The sequence below is a fragment of the Centruroides sculpturatus genome, unplaced genomic scaffold (assembly GCF_000671375.1).
Source record: "Centruroides sculpturatus isolate CEXI.00-Female unplaced genomic scaffold, Cexi_2.0 scaffold465, whole genome shotgun sequence".
Taxonomy (NCBI): domain Eukaryota; kingdom Metazoa; phylum Arthropoda; class Arachnida; order Scorpiones; family Buthidae; genus Centruroides; species Centruroides sculpturatus.
This window is the reverse complement of record NW_019384663.1, coordinates 84,330-99,292: the sequence shown is the minus strand read 5'-3', so window position 1 is coordinate 99,292 and position 14,963 is coordinate 84,330. Positions and strand designations below refer to the sequence as shown.

The following is a 14,963-nucleotide window of genomic DNA, read 5'->3' as shown; positions in this document are numbered from 1 at the left end:
TGCACTTTTAAAAACCGTTTTACAAATTTTGATGATTTAAAAAAATTAAAATTTTGAAATGTAATTGATTAAAATGTATTTTAATAAATCAAATTATATTCAGAATAAAAAAGAATTTGAATAACAAGAAAATGATTAAAAATAGATTTTAATGTGAACTATACTAATGAAGATTTAATAAATTTTTATAGAATATTCATTTATTTTGATGTTGAGGAGATAGATACTAGAAATGTTTAACAAATAGCTGATACATTATTTACGAGAAAATCATCAATTAGAATGTTTTTTCTTGATCATAAAGGTTTTGTATATTGACTTTTCTGCTCCAAAGTTTTCATCAGATACATTAAAAATTGCTGTAGATTTGTTTGCTGCTAATAAAAATTTTATAATGATAGTCATCATTTTAAAGATATTAAAATTTGCAAAAATTTAGAGTATAACTTATTTGATTAGTTTTATATATTAATCAGTTGTCTTATTAATACAAAACATGAAGTTTTATGATAATATGAAATGATAAAATTTATATACTTTAGTGATGTTTTTGATATTTAGTAAGAGAAGTTTAATTTTTAATTATTTCTTCTACTGAAGAATACTGATGTAAATTATTAAAATTTGTCTTATTTATTATAAATTTTGAACAATACAAAACAATGGAGAATGTTTTGCTTATATATAGAATATTACAAGATAATTTAACCAAATGTCTTTTTGTGAAATCATTGTTTTGCAGAAGTTTTTTACTATGTCATCACTTGGAAACAGATTTGGAATATGATGACAAAAATGAGCTGAATACAATAATTTTAATAATAAATTTATAGCTTTTTTATTTGGCATTTTGTAATCAAAACACTTTCTCCAATTTTAAAGTCATTCTTCATTTATTTTTATGCAAAAAATTTCATCAAGATCATAAAATTGTGTTACAGATTCAAAACATTAAGTATTGTACCTGTTTGATATTTATTATGTAGAATTTGAAATATCTGCTTAGGAAGTTACTGTAGAGACTAATAAGCACATTTATTTAGTCATTAATTGATCCTTCTTTGCCTAAATTATATTAACATATTATTGAATATTATATTATTATGCATGTTTCATTTGACTATATGTAAGTAATTTATTGGAAATGTCTAGAAACAATTAACTGAAAAATAAAAATATTTATTGACTTTTGGAATAATATTTATAGCAGATAATATATATAATGCATTCTTCTGTTTTATATTTTTCAATCTGTCATTTTGTTATAACATGATTTACAATTTTATTATTGTGCTAAACAAAGCTAACTTTTTAAATGGAATTTTAAAATAGTTTCACTAGACATATTTTAAATATTTCTTTTTGTTTCACTAGACATATTTTAAATATATTCTTTTTGTTTCACTAGACATATTTTAAATAATAGTTTCACTAGACATATTTTAAATATTTCTTTTTGTTTTTCTTTATTTTCAATGGCATAATTCCATTAGAAATGTTAATTTGTTAAACATAATTACAGTCAACATTTTAAAGTGTACTATTTAATTATTTTATATATTTTTAGGATTATTATTATCATCAATAATTTATAAATAATGAGCAAAGATTATATTTTATTCTGAGAGATAAATGTACTCAGGGCAGTTAAAATTTATATGTGGAGTGAATTTCATACATAAATTTTGATTGTATGTGCAAATTAAGACTTTTTATCCTATAGAATTATATTAAAATTCTAAAAGTATTTAGTGAACAAATAGATAATTATCATTGTAACAACTTTTTGTATTATTTACGTTTTGATTATGTAGATAAATTAATATTTTTTTATTTAATTTGTTTCTTAACATACAACTTATCAAATTTTTTAAATATTAAAATAAAAAGTTTTTGTGTAATGTTATTGGGATTTCTTAATTCTATATTTAGAATTAAACAATAGCTTTAAACATGAAAACTTTGATATAGAACAAACTATGTTTTTACAATCAATGCCATCATAAATATAAACTATAAAAGATTTTTTAAAGTAAAAAACACACAAATATGCTGTTTGTGTTAAATCAAACTTTTCACTTTGAAAGTTGCTTAGTTCTGAAGATGTATTTAAGAAATTCTAAAAAAATCAGTTAAAAATAAATAAATTTTTTTACATTTAAAGTTGGATAAATTGTGTATAGATAATTTAAATTTAATGACATTTTTATAATTAATATATATAAAATAAAATTAAATATTTAACAAAAATTTGTATAAAATGTTAGTGGAAGTTATTTATAAGTAAAAACATCATTGTAGTTTGATTTAGATTTAAGTGTCTTGATTTCTTCATTTAATAATCAAAATCATAAACTTTATTTTTATAAAAATGATATTAAACTACAATTTTACAACTAAAAGTTTGAAAGAACTATTAAAGACAGTTCTGTACTTTTAATTTTTGTTTTTTTTTATTCTGTGTGCAGATGGAGTGTATTATATTAATTTTTAATTCCAACTATTTACTAATAATAATACATTTTTTCCTACTATTAATTCAAAATTGCATGAAATAATACTATGTAAATTAAAACTATATCATATTTTGTTTAGAGGATTGTTGAATTAAAAGTTTGAGTCTGAAAATTCTTTCTTAACAAATTATCATGAAAAGTTTTAAAACGTTTTTATATAAATAATTAATTCCAAACTGTGTTATGTATGCTTGATATAACTTTCATTTACTAAAAATTTTAAACAAATGAATAATGAATTTATACATAAATTTTCTTACTGAAGTCTTAATTGTAAAATAAACTAATCAACTCTTTAATTTTTAATGAAATTATTGCTTTATTTATAATTCTTTTTTATTTTTGTGGAAAACACATTTTTAATCAGTCATAAATATTTTTATACTTATAAACTTTCTTTTATGTTGAAATTTTTAATACATTATTACATTTCACTTGATTGTAGTATGATTTTTCTAAGATTTATTAGAAATGAATTAAAAACGTTAATTCAATAACAAAATTTTTCTTTTGTGTACTGAAAAAATTTTCAATTCATTTTAATTCATTTTTCATCTTTTCAAGTCTAAACATAAACATTAATGATTGTCAGATAGAACATTTGAATTTGAAAATTTCACATGAATTATGCTTATTAGTGAAAAACAAACATTAATTTAATTATATATAAATATAACTTCAGTATTCCTTCAGAGATATGAAACTTTTGGAATTAAATGTCTTTTCTTTTTATTGTGCTTATTAAAGTTCTGTATAATAATCAAAAAATGAATACAGTGGAGCGTCGATTATCCAAATCAATTGGGGACTGGGGTTGTTCGGAAGATCGATGTTTCGGATAACTGATTATGTATGAAAAAATATATTAATTTAACCCATCTTGACATTTTTCTCTGTTGCGTGTTGCTTTTCGTTGAATTTTTGTCGATGTTAAGCCTAACGAAGATTATTGTATCGTTAATTTAAAAATGATTTTTTTTATTTTGTACGAACAAAATAAATATATTGAAAAATATAAAAACAATAAAAAATTATACTTCAGAAGTTAATTTAGTATCAAAAATGTAAAATATTTGAGTAGCCCAAGACATAGCCAAAGATTGCAGTGCCACAGCACTGGTGAAAATTTAAATTTGCCAACTGGAATTCTTACGGATAATTGACGCTCTACTGTACTAATATTTAAATAAATTTTGTATGAAAGAAAATATTTTATTGTTGAATTGTTTTAAAGAAACAAGCAATCAAGAATACTGTAGTTTTGCAGTGATTACTTTTTTAATGAGTGTTAATGTTAAGTTATATCTTTCCTTAGTCTTTGTAGACTACAAAGTGTTCAGTTTATGTAAAATTTTATTTTTACAAATGTGAAGTATTTAAATATAACATTAGAATAACTTGATCATTTTTAATTATCATTATTGTTAACTAAATTATATTTGTATTTTTTGTAAAATCTTTTGTTTTCTAATTTATTAAAGATGTTAATATATTTTAGATTAAAGAAAATTTTTTAAAATATGACAGACAGAATATTCTATACAGTTAATTCATTTAATATTCCAATTAATTACTCATTCAATACATTTATTGGATAAACTTTTTAATCAATTAAAATATGTTTCTAATTTAAATTTATTATGACAGCATAAAATTAAAATTAGTTTTTCAAAAATATTTTTGCAGCATAATTTATTTAGGAAATGGCTTTTTAATATTTTAATGATAAAAAGTATAAATTATACTAAATATTTGAAGTTGTTAATTGATATGATACAAAAAATACAGTACTAAATTGCATGAATGTAGAACTTGAACTTTTCTATTCTCTTTAGTAGTACTAAAAAGTATTGAAATAAACATCTTCATAATTTATGTAGTTGAAACTTGAAACCATTTGCCATTTGGGATTGTTCTTGGATCTATTAAAGAATGTTTTGTTTTATATAAGTAAAGGAATATATTCATATAGTTTTAAAGTAAGAAGTATGATTTTTAATAAATTATTTCAAAATATGTTGTTATAAATCATTTATTTCAGTAATTTTAATTTCCTTTGCAGTAGTAGTTAGTTTTAATTAAGTTGCATTATATTAAATGAAATTTTTGCAGTCAAAATTATGGTGTTTACTAATACTGTAGAAAAAAGTATGAATTTATTTTCCTTCAGAGATAGGGGGGAAACCTCTAAACAAATGCCAATAAAATTATTTAATATTATTTGTTCTAATTGAAAACATTTATAATGTATTATAAAATATGTTTTAATATCTGTAAAATTATGATGCTCTTTTCTTTAGAGTATTACTCTTGATTTGGCATATGTGATCAACAAAATTGCAATGACAATTAATTTAATGTCAACATTTATCATTTATATAGCAGCAGGTGCAAAGATGAGCATTCCAATTAAAATTTTATAAACATAATGTCGAAGTTGGCCTTTAAGAGTTGAAGCAAAGAAGACACTTGCATTGGATGACTTTAGCACGTCATCTGAATTTGGTCTTATCTTGTAACTGTCCAATTAATCTGACTAATGTAAAAGCCATCTCTTTTGCCAACTGGATGGTGTTGAAAAGTTGGTCATTAATTATTTATTCCATTCAGTGTAAATTGAATTATCTTTGAAACCTCTCCAAACTTGCATCAGTTTGTCACTCAATCTAATTACTAGATATTTCCACTTTGTATCACAACATTGCTGCATGAATGAACATAAACTTTGGATGATTACACAAATTAACAAGATGTAAATGTGGGATATTCTTAATTTAACTTATTTTCTTCACTCCCCTCTTCCTCTGCTTTCTTCTCTCTTCACATCAACCTAATTGAAAATAATATTGCTTCTAGAACTTGAAAACTGATACTTTTGCCATTGGATTTATTGGAGGAAGTTTTACTTTGAATTAGTTATGCAAAGAAAATAAAGACTAATTAGAGAATATTGAACAGTTTATATTTTAAATTATTTGATTCTTATTATGATTATTTATGAGTGCCATAAATCGTAAAACATTCTTCTACTACATATTTAAAAATAATATTTTATTCAAATAATAATAAAACTATATTAACACTATTAATATTAGTCATATTTGTAATAATGTTTCTTATTTTATATCTTAAATTAAGCATTTACAACAAAAACAAAAAAGGTGAGAGATTAGAAATAATCAGGTGTTATTGATAACAAAATATTAATTAGTTTAGGAAATTAACTTGGTAACAAATAGTTCATATATAAGAAAAAATATATTTTTAAAATTTTTTGGTAAATATAATTTCTTGATTAAGTCTTATTTTTTTATACTCTAGTGGATTTTTTTATTTTATTTTTCTAATAATTAACATCAGTTTTACATAGAATACCGAGTTGCATCAACAGATGAAATTGTAAGTTTATAATTCTATTATTTAACTTAATAAACATAATATACATAATTGAAAAGAATGAAACTGAAATGTTTGTAACTGTAGTTTTATTTATTTATTTTTAAATGATTACAATTTTAAAATATCCCTTTATCATTATTAGTAGTAAAAATTATATTCTACATTTTATAAAAATGCAATTTATGTTTTCATAAATGATTAAGCTATTTCATCTATCAATTGTTGTATTAATTAATTCCTGTATTAATGAACAAAATTTCTAATTGAAAAGAAAAATTTCTTATAAATAATGAATATTGGATAATTTTTCTGTGCCATTATTTTTTTTCTTGTTTTTTTTTGTTTTTTCCAAAGTTATATGAATAATCAGAAGTAAAAAGTGTATTTAGATTATATGTTGCAACTATTAGTCTGATTTTAGATAAATTATATGAAATATATATTTCATATCATATATGATACATCAGTGGTAACACTTATAAGTAGTACACTATTTTTGGGAGTAATCTTTGACAATAGTAATCTCTGGCCATAGCTTAATGTAATAAATATTTTTTTATAATCATTTAATTACTGAAAAATATTTTTTATGACTATTTTTGATATATAATCACCTTAGAGCTAAATGTATAAATATTTTCTTTTAACTATAAAAAAATCTAAATAGCTTTTGTTTATGAAATATTCCTTTTAAGATGCTTGTTTTGAAGAAAATAATAATTGTATATACTGGATTAATTGAATATATTTACATAACGAGAATAAATTTAACAAAATTTAATTTTCAACTATTGTTAATTAATTATTTTAAATAATCATAGTTTTATTTAACATGACAGTATAAGATTTAATTATTGCAAACAAATATTTGATGAACTGTTTGATTATAGTCAATTAATAAATATGAACTTATTAGTCCCATGAATGCACTCCTCAACATGTAGAGAAACATTTGTTTGTTTGAGAGAAATAGAGAACAGAATTGTAATATGCTTTATAAAATCTTATAACTTACTAATTTATGGAATTTATTAATAGCATATGATACGTTTTTAATATAAATACTAATGGAAAAGAAATTGTGAGGTCCCAAATTGTACATTTAATGAGAGATTCAAAGTCCAAGAATTTGTGATTGTTGATTTATTTGTGAAAATATTTTGTTATAAAAAAAATGTATGAAATGGATCTGTTGTGAAGGTATGAAATAAACAATATTGTCGACTCTTTGAGGTCAGGAGTTGTTGCAAACTGACAGATTGGAATGTTTAGATTGTCAATTGGAAAGATTGAGTTTTGACTCTGACACTCTTAGACATGACAGAATTTAGAAATAAACAAGAAAATGTAACATTCCTTTAAAAGAAAAACTATTTCATTATAAGTTATAAAAACAAAAATATTCTTAGATTTCAGAAAAGAAAATATCATTGCATGAGATACGAGTGAAAGTTTCACAGTTTGACCAACACTTGTGGAAGTGTTGGTCAAACTTTGTCAAACGAAGTTGAATGCAAGTGTCAAATTGATTAATGCAGAGTGAACTTTCCTGTACCCGATCTGGTTATCCAATTTTACCTGGAAACAGGAAAAAGATCAATCAGAAGGTGGAGAGAGAAATTTAGAACTAATCAAATTCAGAATTTTGGAGAGAAATCTTTTATAAATCCTTGTCCTTGAATCTCAGGGTTATTACTTTCTCTCTTTCAACCTGTTCATCTTCTGTATTGGTTTCCTTGTCATCTTTGACTTCATCTTCACCGCTTCACTTTTGTTGCACAAGTGTAAGCTGACTTCCAGCCAGTTGCACCAGGGCTGCTGATTGCCATAAGACTCTGATCGAGCATCATCGGATCACATGGATTAAAAACTGTGACCATAGACTGAACTTTCTATGTATCCATTCAAGAGAAATTCTTGACCAGAATTGTGTAAGCATTGTCTTTCCAAATAAACAGCTTATATTGTAAAGGTGACTGTCTCAGTGTTGACAACCACACCCACATCACATTTACATCCTCATTCAGCTTGACAAGAATAGGGGTTAACTTTCCCCGTCTCCCTATCGGCAAACCTCACAAAATTGATCAGGAATGAATATTAAATAGTTTTATTCAGAAGATTATAGATGGTGTTTAAAAGACTGAATTAACTGATAAATTATTTGTGAAAATTTTATTAGTTCGATTTAAGAGCGAGTAGTTTTATTTTATTCTTTTTTTTTTGTAATTATTGTTTAATGTTATATCATAAAAGTATACATGATGCTGTAAATATTTAAATTACCAGTGCATACACACCAATCTGAATGAATTATTACATATGTTGTTCAGATTAGTAGTGGTTATTTATAAAGAAAAAAGAACTAAGCATCTTAAATTTTTTATGCTGTATGGATGTAAATATTTATATTAAAATGTACAATATATATTAATTTTACAAATTAAACATGCTTTAAAAATAATCAGATTTTCTTTTGTTTTTGACAGAAATATTGTGAAAGAACAAACAAACACAGTTTGTATTAAGTGGAATTTGGATTAGCACAGATTCAGATTTGTGAGAGTGCACTGTAAATGTTTTCAATTTCTATAAAGTTACATTTCCAAAATTCTTTATCATCTAACTGAAATAATTACATAAGCTCACAATATTTTTTACCTATTTATTGTGTAAATAAATTGCTGTTTATAGTATCTACAGATCCAAACAACACTTAATCTATTAGATGATAACTTAATATTTTATTAATATATACTTTCAAAACTTTTAAAAGCTGTTATCTAAATCTTTATGAATTTTGAATACAGTAAATGCTGTTTGTTGTGGGTCCAACCTAAATTGATAAAAATAACCAAGTGATAACAATATATGATGACTTAGACCATAATTAATGGAAATTCTAGTTTTAGTCAAATAATTTAAAAACATATTAAAATAATACAATTAAATAATTACTGAATTTATTTTAAAAAATTTAGTAATTAACGTAATTATCATTATAATTAATAAACTTTTACTTGAATAGTTCATTCACTGTTATTTGCTGATTATTTTTTGGCAATATTTTGTTATGAATATTTCATTAATGTCTTTGAAACTTAATATATTTATACTATATGCCAAAATAAAGTACTTGCAGAATTTCTTCCATCTTAGCATTTGTTGGAGGATTAACTTTATTTTCATATTTATTTTCTTTGATTTTATCATATAATTCTCTAGAGTCTTCTTCAGTAACAATTTGGCATATTTCTGATAAGGTCATCATAGCAGACACTAAAATTTCCTTGTTAATTGTCAACCAGTTTTTAAACTTTTCTTTTGTCATATCATCCGGAGTAATTATTTATGATCAAGAGATCATAAATAATTACTCCGGACAATGGGGACAACTCATTTTTGGATGATTCCATGTCTATTTAAAAAACAAATTCTCAATAGTCTTCTAAAACACTTGGTCCCATGATGTCAAAGATGTCGTGTGTCAAGTAGGGAAATTCTTTTAGCAGTAGAATTCATATCAATTGGTGATTAGTATCCAGTTCTAAAATTTTCACATACATTTCACTCTTCTGGTTTGCTTTTGCATTAAGTAAGTTGCCTTTGTTGCATGACTGAATCAGTTATGTATTTGCAGAAAGGAATATTATTTAAATATTTTAAAATTAATTAATGACACATTGTTAATAGAATGTTCTGTTCAATTGTCCTCCAACAAAACTTTTTACCAACCAGTTGTCATTCAGGTATTTACATTTGAATGGTAATCCACTAATAATGGTTTCACATCGTTAAAACATCTAGTAATTGAAAAAGTAAAAATCCTAGAAGTCTATGTTACTGTCCTTGAATGTTAGCACAGCAAAGAAGTGTAATACATTTTTTTCAGTGATTCCAGTCTTTGTTCTTTAGCAATTTCATGTTTAAACATATAAGTATAATCATTCACTGCATGAAAATAAAATGCTGTTTTGTGTATATTGTATATATTACTTAGTGACTATTCAACAATAATTTTTGATAGTTAATTAATGAATATAACTATCTTTATCCACAATTTAGATAATGTAAAATCAGAACTTTTCACCTTACCATGAATGTGTGTACACAGTGTTCTCTCATTTTTCTCTACCAGTTGAACTGTCCATTGGTTGTAATGAAATTCTTCCTATATTTTTTAGCAAATTCTACTTTATGATGCATTAATGACCCATTAGCAGATGAATTTTTTGTAAACCTTACCATTTCTAAATTAAAGCTTTAAAGCAGCTAACTCGCTTTATTATCTTTTTTGATTTGATTTTGGCAACTGATAACAATATCCATAATTACAATAAGCAGCACCAATTGCACAATTTTTATAGCTTAAAGTTTGCAGATGTTTGATATTCTATGGATGATGAATAAATTGATTTATTTAATAGTACAATTTATAATGTATTGTAGGCCTATTTACTTTTTATGAGAGAATTGTGGGTCTAAATCTTAAGATATTTTAAATAGTATATAATATAAAATTATAGAAAATACATTTTCAACAGATATTGTACCAATGATATGGTACAATTCTTATAATAAAATGTTTAATTACTTAACTGGAGTTGAAATTTTTTCCAACAAATACAACATTATGCTTACAGTTGCTAGATCAAAGTGTCATAAATGCCTTTAAAATTAACTGTTTGAAGATAATGTTGTCATTCAGTGCCAAGATGGATAAAGTGATGTGTATACATGAGCTAGCTAAAGCTGTCATTGTTTATGATGTAGGCTGGACAGAAATTATTGCAAAAACAATTACAAAGTTCTTTTCTTTATCCAGGGATGCACAACCTTTTCTGAAGAAGGGCCAAATTAGGATTAAGTTTATTGACTGGGGGACCTCCAAGTGATTAATGTGATGGCTGAGATTGGATGCTGGCGGCAATCTTCTTGATGTCTAGCGTAATGGCAGATGTTGAAACAACCAGCAGATTTTCCAAATTCTCGTTGGTTAACCTGTTCCATGTTTTGCACTTGTTTAAATTCATAAGCAAAAACGCTTGTTCGCATACATACCATGTTTCCCCGAAAATAAGACCTAGCAGAGGTTTTGCTGAATTGCTAAATATAAGGCCTCCCCCCGAAAGTAAGACCTAGTAAAGTTTTTTTTTTTTTTTACTCTACGGTCATCGACAGCAGGTTGAAAGTGGCCGTTGGCTTTTTGAAAGTACAGCCACTGATTGGTCAGCAGACAACACGCCACACGGCATGATTTGCATAAGACTATGGCTTGGAATCACAGATTTGCATAATGTTATGGCTGGTGATCACTAATTGGTCGGCCGGGAATCACGCCACATCATATTTGCATAGTGTTATGGTTCAGTAAGCAGTAATTGGTCATCGAGCCCGATGTAGACGCTATAAAAAGGTTAAGTTGAAGCAAGAGTGGGAAGTCCACTCCAACGGAACTTTGTAAGTTCACTTCGGTTTTATTTAAGTTCAGTTCAACATGACCGGATATACGTCACTCTCGTCTAAGTTCGACTTGGGAATTTTTTTGTTCAATAGTAAATGTGAATTCTTCATGGAAAAATAAGACATCCCCTGAAAATAAGACCTAGTGCATCTTTCAGAGCAAAAATTAATATAAGATAGTGTTTTATTTTCGGGGAAACACGGAAGGTACTGCCAAACATGCTTGCACAAAATCGAGCATTGTCTTTCAGTTTTGGAAATGATGTATCAGGCAGTTCTTTGTAGAATGTGAGGAGATTAGAATTTTTAAACTGTGATTTCAATTCATCACTGCACTGGATGTTTATCAACTCAAGTTGGACATCTGGAGGGGTATCTTCCACTTTCACATCAAATGGAGTTGAAAAAAGTTGCAGGTAGATCTTGTATTTCTGGAATTCACCAAACCTCTCATTGAATGATGTAAGGAGGGTGTTAACTTGGTCAGAGTAATCCATCTTCATATGTGGGTATTTCTCTTTCATGGCCTTGCAATGTGGAAAGTGTGTAAAGTTCTCTGATTGCATGTGAGACTTGAAAAGTGATAGTTTGGTCATAAATGCATTGATGTTACTTGTCAACTGAGAAACAAGTTGCATCTTTTCCTGCAATCTCAAATTAAGGTCGTTTAGATAAGAAGTAATGTCAGCAAGGAAAGCTAAATCACACTGCCATCTTTGTTCCTCCAAATTCCTTGTAGTGTTCCCCCGTTATTAGAGGAAAGTGATAATAGGCCCCAATAGCTCCACAAATCTCTTGAGGACTGCTGCCTTGCTCAGCCAACAAACTTCAGTATACGTGGGCAGGTCAGCATAATCAGCATCTATTTCTTCAAGAAATGATGTGAAGAGTCGATGGTTGAGTCCATGACGGCGGATTAAGTTCACAGTATCATATACATCTTTCAGCAGACGTTCAAATCCCAGCTTCTTTGCACAAAGTTGCTGTTGGTGAATTATGCAATGATACTGGACTAACTCCTTTTGCCTGTCCCCAAGGTGGTTTTTCAGCAAGGTGACCATGCCATTCTCACATCCAACCATAGATGGTGCTCCATCGGTGGCAATGCTGGATAGCTTGTCAAAGTCCAGTGCTGATTTGTTGCAAACGCTCAATAAACTAGTAAATAAGTCAGCACCAGTTGTATGTCCAGAAAGTGATGCCATGCCAAGAAATTCTTCATTCACAATAAAATCTAGTGAAACACTTCTAATAAACACAATCACTTGTGCTGTTGATGATATGTCAGTGGATTCTTCCACAGCCAAAGAAAAATAAGCACAGTTTGCAACTAAAATATTAAGTTGGCCAGAAATGTCTGATGCAATTTGCGAGATTCTTTGTTGTATCGTCATGTGGTTAAGACTGATTGTTTGAAAACACTGTCTTCTCAGGACACATCTCACTTGCGATGATAAGACACTTTTTTATCATATCGCCATCTGTGAAAGGTTTCCCATTCTTGGCTATTAAAGCAGATATTTCTAGGCTGGCTTCAACAGCCGCATCCAATTCTCCAGATTGTTTCTTGAACACATTTTGTTGGCTGATTAGTGATCGTCGTAACGATTCGATTTTCCGTTTGCGTTCCGTACCTTGCAGAAGGAAATCCTTGTGTTGGCTTTCATGATGTCGCTTCAGGTTGAATTCTTTTGGCACTGCTATTGTTCCATTGCACAAAAGGCAAATAATGCTGTTGTTCTGTTGCACAAAACAGTACTTGTTAGTCCACACTTCCACTTCTTGAAACTGATGATTCTCGCGATTGACCTTGCGTTTAATGCCCGGCGCCATACTGTTCACTCTGCAAAACAATGTCTCATTGTGCCGAAAATTCTGAGGCCCGCAACAAATCATGTTTGAGATAAGGCAAGCTAGACTACCACGTGCTTTGTTCTGTATCCACTCTGACCAAAGACTAAAGAGGCGGGGACAGAAGACTATTACGCACACGTGGCCAGGCAGGTCTTAATTCGTTCGACCCCTGTCCGGGCGTCTCCACCATTTCTCAGAATTTGTGAGTCAGATCGTCAACATGCCAGGTGCAGGACACTAATCCATCATAAATGTGGTTACCATTCTTACCTAAATTATATTTATGGCCCGTCAGTTTTACCCCCGTGTTCAGAAATGAATCAAAAGTGATTAACACAGTGCAGTGGAAAATCTGAATATTTTAAATATAATTATTAAAATTGCGATATCTCGTTTCAAATTGGCGCTAGAATCAATCTGTTTTTTTTTTTTTTTATCCTAAATATATCACAGTTTACGACTGTTAAATTTCAAATAAAATAAAAATTAAAAATAATAATTTAATTTTAAATTTACGAAAAAAAGAATGTAAAAATAAAAGTAAATAAAAAGTTCCAATTAATTTACTACTTAAATAACCTAAATATATCTTGTTTTCTTTCAAACAAAAAAAAACCGCAGCTTTCTAGCTACACGGAATCATTTTACAACCCTCTTTGTTGACAAGTTTATGGCTTGACGCGGTTTGTAATAATTACAGTAATACCCTGACTTATGCAAACCCGGAGTTACGCGATTTTCAAATCTCCTCCATTCGTCTTTTGTTTGAGCGCCACGCAACTCTTGATTATTCACTCCCCCCACACTATTGTTCAGCTTACGTGTTCGGACATGTCGCGCGGAATCGGTGCATAGCTACAATTTATTTTGTGTAATTTATTTCTGTTTGTTATATCTACAGAGACTCGAGAGACTCTATGTGATGATTTCTTGTAACCGTAAGGTTACAAGAAATCATCACATAACGAACCAAAAGGCGAGATAAGATTAACGAGAACATTTATTAGCTTACATACATCCGACTTGGATTTTACACAAAAGGCATTTGCAATCATGAACAATTGACGAAAAAAGTATACATTTATCAGATAATAAACAGACTCATTTTGTAAACAATTTACCTTTTGTATATACAACTGACAAGATTGCCTTTCAAATTATAAACAGACTCGATCCCAAGCGGTCTTTTGAACGTCGGACATACAAAAGAAATGAATAGATGGCGCCTAACTTAAGCGCGGTTTACAATAACGAATATGATTAATCTTAACACTATACTATGTCATCCAAACGAAGTAGAACTGATTCTTCTGCATCAAACAAGAAAAGAAAAACTTTATCTTTGGAATGTAAAGTTAACATTATTAAAGACTTCGATACAAAAATGAAAATTTGTAAATTGGCAAAGAAGTTTGATCTACCGGAATCGACAGTCAGAACAACTATAAAAGGTAAAGAAAAAATTCTCGAAGCTGTGAAAAATGCTCAATCTTTAAATTCAAGCATCATTCCTAAACGTCACAGTATTATCGCTGAGATGGAAACAATGTTAAAATTATGACGTAATAATCAAGTAAATGTGAAAAATTGTAAAATAATATAGGCCTAATTTGTTATACATATGTATTATCTAAGATTTTATTAAACATTTTTTTCTACATTATTGTTTTCTTTAGTCTCCGGCCCCAATTAAAAATAATCTGTATGTATTTATATGCGAAATTATACCCC

General features: G+C 27.5%; 1 protein-coding gene across 4 annotated transcripts in view; it reads left to right on the top strand.

Moving 5' to 3' along the window:
* LOC111626601 (caspase activity and apoptosis inhibitor 1-like) overlaps positions 1–14,963 on the top strand; it is a 176,090-nt gene that overhangs the window by 137,521 nt on the left and 23,606 nt on the right. The gene's annotated exons all lie outside the window — the stretch shown is intronic.